Source organism: Papaver somniferum, unplaced genomic scaffold (assembly GCF_003573695.1).
Source record: "Papaver somniferum cultivar HN1 unplaced genomic scaffold, ASM357369v1 unplaced-scaffold_81, whole genome shotgun sequence".
Taxonomy (NCBI): Eukaryota; Viridiplantae; Streptophyta; class Magnoliopsida; order Ranunculales; family Papaveraceae; genus Papaver; species Papaver somniferum.
The window spans coordinates 6,765,620-6,773,819 of record NW_020651082.1 but is presented as its reverse complement, the minus strand read 5'-3'; the positions used below and the strand labels follow the sequence as shown (position 1 = coordinate 6,773,819).

At 37.0% G+C, this 8,200-nt stretch overlaps 1 pseudogene; it reads left to right on the top strand.

Moving 5' to 3' along the window:
- The first annotated feature begins 2,588 nt into the window (after nt 1–2,588).
- Nucleotides 2,589–2,688, top strand: LOC113345623 (annotated as a pseudogene).
- The last annotated feature ends 5,512 nt before the right edge of the window (nt 2,689–8,200 follow it).

Below are 8,200 nucleotides of genomic sequence, written 5' to 3'. Positions count from 1 at the left end.
AAATATGTTCATCATACAATGTTGAAAAGTTGCAGGGGCATTACAAAGCCCAAAAGGCATGCGTCTATACACAAAGGTACCAAAGGGACAGGTAAAAGTGATCTCTTGGTCTTCTGGGGCAATAACGATCTGATTATATCCGGAGTAGCCATCTAAGAAGCAATAATGACTATGTCCAGCTAATCGCTCTAGCATTTGGTCGATAAAAGGAAGGGGAAGTGATCCTTCCCTGTGACCTTGTTCAATTTCCTATAGTCAATACAGACTCGCCATCCCGTGGTCACTCGGGTTGGGATTAACTCGTTATTATCATTCTGGACTACAGTGATACCTGATTTCTTTGGGACAACCTGAACGAGGCTGACACACTTACTATCTGAAATTGGGTAGATAATACCCGCATCTAACAACTTAAGCACCTCTTTTCGAACTACCTCTTTCATGTTAGGGTTCAGTCGACGTTGCATCTCCCTAGAAGTTTTGGAATCTTCCTCTAAATGAATCTGATGCATACACACAGTAGGACTTATACCCTTAATGTCTCTTATAGTCTACCCTAAAGCTTCCTTATTATCTTGAAGTACATTCACTAGCCTACTTTCCTGATCACTATCCAAATCGGAAGCTATAATCACAGGTAAAGTCTTAGATGGGCCTAAAAACACATACTTTAGAGTGTCGGGCAGTGGTTTTAGGTCCAACTTAGGAGGCTTTTCTAAAGAAGGTATTAAGGTAGTCTCAGAAACTGGTAATGGTTCGAACCTTGCTTTCCGTTTATCAGTGTCTAACACAGGGGTAGAATCTAATAGAGCATTCACTTGTTCAATAATGCTATCGTCGTCAAAATCTAAACCAAAATGGGATAGACAACTCTCTAATGGGTCTTCAGACAGAATGTTTGGTAATGACTCCTGAACTAAGGCTTCTATTATATTCACCTCTTCAACACATGTGTCATATAGCTCATAAGGTAGCTTACTGACATTAAAAATGTTCATTTCCATAGTCATATTACCAAAAGATAAATTCATCACACCATTACGACAGTTAATGATCGCATTAGACGTAGCTAAAAATGGGCGACCTAAAATCACAGGTATCTGGTTCTCTGGGTCAGGGACAGGTTGGGTGTCTAGCACAACAAAATCTACTGGATAAATAAACTTGTCGACCTCAATGAGAACATCCTCGATAACACCTCGAGGAATTTTAACGGACCTATCAGGTAACTGCAGTGTCATCTGAGTAGGTTTTATTTCACCAAGTCCTAGCTGTAAATACACATGGTATGGCAGTAAGTTCACACTGGCTCCTAGGTCAAGTAAAGCTTTTTCCACCCGGAATTTACCTATTGTACAAGAAATGGTAGGGGAACCTGGGTCTTTGTACTTTGGAGTTGTGGTGTTCTGAATGATTGAACTTACGTGACTAGCTAAAAAGGCTTTCTTATGGACGCTAAGTTTTCGCTTTCGCGTACACATATCCTTAAGGAACTTGGCATAAGCAGGAATTTTCCTAATTGCATCTAATAAAGGAAGGTTTATGGTAACTTGCTTAAAAACCTCCAATATGTCATTAAAGTTTGATTCCTTCTTTGTTGGTACTAATAGCTGGGGAAACGGGGCTCTAGGCACAGAATCAGACTCTCAGGGACCGAATTTGCATCATCAGAAATTTTATCGGTCCCCTCAGCTAGTGGTCCTAAGGGGTGAGATCCTGAGGGGTGAACTACAATATGTTCACTATCGGGCATGGTTACCTGATTGTCTACTACTCTACCACTCCTAAGGGTGCTAATAGCATTCAATTGGTTCGAAAGTTTTGTACCTACTTCATGAACTCCTTTAGGATTAGGATTAGTCTGACTAGGGAACCTACCATTATCTCTCTCACTTAAGGTCTTAGCTATTTGACCGACTTGAAGTTCTAACTTAGCAAGGCTCTGAGCATTAGTTTGAAAGTTCTGTTTGGTTTCTTGTTGAAAACTAACATGGTTCTGTGCTAAAATTTCCTGAGTTTTTGCTAACATCTTAATAGATTCCTCTAAGCTAGTCGTTTTATTTTCTGGGCCTGATGAATTCTTAGTGTAACCAAAACCTGGGGGAGCATTAGAATTACTAGGATGACCTTGACTCTGTCCCTTAGACCAAGAAAAGTTCGGATGGTTTCTCCAACCCGGATTATAGGTTTCTGAATATGGGTCAAACTTTTGACGATTATCAAACCTAGTGTTATTATAAAGAGCGTTGGCTTGCTCTTCATTATTCTGGCCTTCCCAAAAAGGCTCCAATCTACCACTAGTGTGACCCACTTCTAAAGCTTCTAACCTTTTTGCTATAGCAGCAATTTTTGCATCTGATTCAAAGTTTCCTTCTACCCTATTGACATTTCCTTTATTTAGAAGAATTATTTTCTTGGGTTCCCTACTATTTTCCCACTGTTGGGTTTTATCGGCGATGTCATTCAAAAATTCCATTGCTGCCTCAACAGTTTGGTTTTCAAACCCACCAGTGCACAAGGACTCGACCATGGTTGTTGTTGAATAATCTAAACCCTCATAAAGAATCTGAACTAGCCTAACCTTTTCTAAACCATGATGAGGGCACTGGGATAACAAATCATTGAACCTTTCCAAATACCTATACAAAGATTCTCCCTCTTGTTGTGAAAATTTACATATTTGCGTCCTAATAGACAATGTTTTGTGCCTAGGGAAAAACTTGTTGAAAAAGGCAGATGTAAGCTGTTCATATGTTTCAATTGACTCTGAAGTCAAACTGTATAGCCAAGATTTGGCTTTATCTCTCAGGGAAAAAGGGAATAACCTAAGTTTCAAAGCATCATCATCTAAGCCTCTAATTATTAGGGTACTACAAATTTCTTCAAAATCCCCAATATGGAAATAGGGGTTCTCATTTTCTTTCCCTAAGAATATTGGGAGCAGCTGTAAGGTCCCAGGTTTCAATTCATAGGTTTCCTCCGTGTCAGCTAACTTAATACACGACGGACGAGTAGTCCTAGTTGGATTCAACAATGCTTTCAAAGTTGCCATTTATGGCGCTATCGGAGTATTAGGGATTCTTTCCTTAGTAAAATTCGTACGTTCAAAACTGGACCTTTCAAAAACAGCACTTTCTAAGTTAAGATAGTCAAGATTCTTAGAACTACTAGGTCCCTCCCTAATGAATCGACCTAAAGCGTCTCTTTTACATTCTGGCATACACTAAAAAGAATTCAAAAAGAAAAAAAAAATCCTAACAGGAAGGTTTTAGCAATCACACAGCAGGCTGACTCGACTTTACCACAGCAAACCTAGAGATTTCTAGCAAACAACAAGCATGATGGCTCACTTAGATTGTTTCTAGACTAGCTTCTATCTCCCAAAGGGGAATTCGTTACAATTTTAGCAACCCCTCTGGATCAATCCGAACTAATGTGAGATGAAACTGAGGCGAGGGAAGCTCAATGGAGCTTTGGTACCCAAGGCCTCACCGGCGTTACAAGGCGGCTTGTTTCAACTCCCAGAAGTCATCATGAACTTTGAAGTTGCTTAAAAGGTGACCAATATCCTTCGAAATTTTTTCCTAACAAGCTCGTTACCCTATATGTCTCTTTCTAATCAGATTTTAAAGCTTGGATTGCGTTAGGTTTTGTTTTCCTAAAGCGGGAAAGAAGGGAACGGTGATGAAATCCGAACCCTTATCTTTTATGGCCAGGCCTTGCCCTTTACTAGGAAAATAAATGTCTGTATTCAGGTCCTCAGCAGATATGCACCTTAAGGAATACAGTAACTCGCTAACAGGGGATTCGCGAGTGTTCGAATTTTACCTCCCGTACCAGACGGGCGATGAACCGTTGCAGTCTACTCGGGCCACCGACTCCGATGTCAGTGTGCGAACCCGAGGGGCCAAGACGATATCGTAATCGTCGTCCTTCCCTGCAAACAGTTTAGTATTTAAAGATACCCTTCCGTAGGGTATAAACATAATGTCCAATGTTTAAAGTCCAAAGTCCACAAAAAAAAAACAAAAAAAATATTACAAAATAATAAAGAAAACCCTAAAAAATAAAACAACTAAAAAAATGTCTTCTTTTCCGTTCTTTTCGCTTTAATCTTTTTCTCCAAGTCTTATACGATATCACCACACTCTTTGGCTCAACTTTCTTTATGATCCAAAACCTGCAGACAAAGATAAATACCCAAAAACGTAAAATAGAGCAAAATAAAAATAAAATAAAACCTAAAACTAAAAACAAGTCCACGTCGGCGGCGCCAAAAATTGATGTGATTGTAGATTGTGGTAAATAGAGTATCATTCAAACTCGAACTTGTGAAGGATGTTTTTAGATTAAAATTCATAACTAAATAGAACACTCAAAAGAATATGATAACAATAATAAAAGAACACTGAGGCTAAGATTCCACTATTTTTCAAGTTCAAAGCGATTAAATCCAAAACTTATATTATGCAATTTTTCCGTTTAATTCGATTCTCAACTATTGCAACAAGTTGATTTCCAAAATAACAACTGTAAATCCAGAGCATAAAGCATCAAAACCTAAGCTAAGCATGCTATATCAAAAGAAATCACAATCGCTTAACGAAAATCATTCAAACAATTATCATTCAAGGCAAAATAATCATATTAATATTTGCAATAAATAAGATAAATAGAAAATACCACTCTTTATTGGAAAAAATAGCTTCCTCTATCGCCTCAGCAATTGGGTTTAGCTCCTCATATTAATAACTTGCTCAAGATACATGATTATAGCCAAAAAGTTGATTAAAGATGAAGAAGTACTAAAACAGGAAGTTTAAGACTCACAGAAAGTGTCACAGATAAATGATACAAAGAAACTGCTTCTGTCTCCGTTTTCTAAGACCATGCAACCACTGTCGTTGTTACTGTTGATAAACGACGGACTCTGCGAGTCTGTTCTTCGTGTTTTTGAAGGTCTTTAATGACGGCGGCAGCAGCAGAAGAGGTTCCTGGATGTTGATTTTTTACACTTTTTTGAGTCTCTAAACTTTTCCCTAGGGTTTCTAATCTCTTCCTGGACTCTAAGCAATGCTATTTATATCCAACATGTGAATCAAATCTTCACAAATTCTTTTGGTTTATCTTTTTTTCTTCGGCAGCAAGTTACGGGAATTTCTCCCAACTCCACTTCTACGCGTCTTCTATGAGTTCCATTCTCTCCTAAAGACACTCTGTTCATGATATATATGAATCTAGGTGGATATATTCCCTTACTCTTCACGTACTGGCCTGTATTACTCAAACTCTTGAAAATATCCCGACTCCCTGTCTTGCTCTTTTCCGGCTTATCCATCCCAAATCACTCGATCCAAACACATTCATGGACCCTGTTTAGCTCTAGGAATCCCATCTCAACAATTTCTAGTGATTGAATCTCTATAAAACTCCTCAAAAATTCTATCCCTAAACTGCCAGGCGTGAAACACTTCCTTCCCGCCAAATTCAAATATTTGAATTTTGAAGATGGTTCCCCCTATCCAGTCTCGGTGTTCCTTTAGCACATGCCTAGAAAATGTCCTCCCAGGTGCCTTTAACAACTTTTCGAGCCAATTTCGTCGCAAAAGCTTATTTCTCCAAAAACGCGTACAAATAAATAAAATAGCCAAATAAGTATAAAATCGAGCACTAACAATATATACAAATGAGATATATTAGGCACATAAATGCGTCTATCAGTCAGCAAAACTCAGCAACACGGGTCCTGGAAAACGGATAACCAGTACATGGCATATGTACTTCTATTAAGTTCAATTTTGGAGTATTAAGATACATCAATATCAATGATCGTTGTCGTATGCGTCAAAATTAAATTATTTTCTTACTATTCAAAATATATAATACAGCAAGGGCAAGAAAGGATCGTTCCCACAAAGAGGTCTTAGGTTGTCAATATGTTTCGGTTTCCTATATGAAACAATAGGGGGTTTTCTTATTTTTATAAACTAAAAGTAAAATAAAAGCAAAAAAGAAAATAAAGAACGCAAATCAAGGATGTGAAATATTGGATAAATGTTTCATCTTCAATTGTAAACAAGTTTTTGAATATATGAATAGAATTTGTATTTAATCTCGCTATCATCAAGGCACCTACAATTGCTCTATATTCAGCTGCATTAGCTAACTTAACTCCATTATGAATAGACAACCTTGCACCCTTAACAACTGGAGTATCACAAGTTTTAGAATCCAACATTTTTTCCTTTTCCAATAATTCTAAATTATACTTCTTTTGAGTAAGAGAAATTGAACTAGAAGTTCTTCCATCTTCTAAACCAAGAAAACATCCTAGATCTCCCAACTCTTTCATAGCAAGCTCTTTCTTTAAAAAGATAACCAAATTATTCATCATATTAGAAGAACTGCATGTTATTAGAATGTCATCTACATACAAAAACCTTACCATGAGAGAACTGCAGTTTATTATTGATTAAAAATTATACCATGAGGTCTTAGGTTGTCAATATGTTTTGGTTTCCTATATAAAACAATGGGGGGTTTTCTGATTTTTATAAACTAAAAGTAAAATAAAAGCAAACAAAACAATAAAGCACGCAAATCAAGGATGAGAAATATTGGATAAAGGTTTCATCTTCAATTGTAAACAAGTTTTTGAATATATGAATATAATTTGTATTTAATCTCTCTATCATCAAAAGCCCTAATTTCTGTTCTTGGTTATAGTAGTAGTAAAGTTGAGAGAACCCCCAAGTTATTCTCAAACCCTTACACCTGAAATACTCAAATCCTTATTCTTCTTCAATTTCAAATTCAAACCACAGTTAATTTCGTCACTTGAATCATCGCTTCTACCTCCTCCCTGAATTTCTACGACGAAGCCGTTCTGAAATATAGACGGACTGTAATGAAGAAATGAAATTCCCGATCTAGTTTAGGGGCATGTAATGAACAAAATTACTATAGGCGCCCAGAAATTAGATAAGGACCACCTAAGCAATCTTTTCAACTGTCAGTTCTATGGAAATGACAAGCCTCATCAATGTTTTTGCTCATAATTTTCTCGTATGACTTCGGAATGACATCATTCTTTTGCTGGTGACTTCGCCAGTGAATTGACCTTTTCGCTTTTTATGCTCCGAATGGACGTTTTCTCCTTCTTTTGCTCATAATGACTCCACTGCACCTAACAATTCAAAAGCAAAAATAAGATACATAATTTACAAGAAAAGTAGCAAAGAAAGCATAAACAATAGATATAAATCTAGGTGTTTTATACACCTATCAAATCCCCCCGCACTTAGACTTTGCTAGTCCTCGAGCAAATCAAACAAAACAATTTTAAAACATACATACAACTCCATGTCGTCGAGGCTATGGTCACACTTAGCACATATAACAAGCCTTTAAACCCCTAGGTGTCCCTAGTGGACGAGTTATAGTCTCGTGAGGGCTTATTAGAAATATACCCACAAAACCTACTTTATTAACTTACTAGTTCTCCGAAATGATAGCATCTAATGCGCTAAGAAGACATAGAGATTCTGCACACTAGTAATAAGAAGTTAGACACATAAATGAACACAATCTCATCCTTAAAAGTTGAGAGAGAAATAACCATCCCTTGTCGAAAGAAATTCGGGTTCAGTGTGATCAAAAGTCTCGACTCTGCCTCACAAGAAAGGGTTTTATGAAGTTGCTCTCAATAATAAATAGTTTTTTATGGGTCACACTTGTGTCCAGGTAGGAATGAAGAGAGAATCCTGCGACACGTGGAACGGTAGGAAGGAAAAAACCCTCCGAATTGTTTTGAAAACCCACATCTTTTATTGTTTTGAAAAACTCATTTTTCTGACGATCTATAAGAAAGGAAATCAACCACTTAACGAAGATGGGAATATGCTTACTTACCTCGTTATCCATTCGATGTGCAGTTAGTACCACTCTCACAGCATCCATAGAAACGTCTTTGGTTCAATCCTTGTCTTCATTTTCGGTCTTCAACTGTCGATGATAACTCTTGAACTTCGTAGAATCTTGAAAATGTGATTTTTTCCTCTAATTCCTTGTTGCTTGAAACTTGATTATAGATATTCCTTCTTTCCATTGGCTTTATTGAAAGAACAAAACTAAAAAACAAACTATACAAACCAAAAATATGATACAATGAATTTTTTTTTTCTTTTTTTTTTTTTTTAAT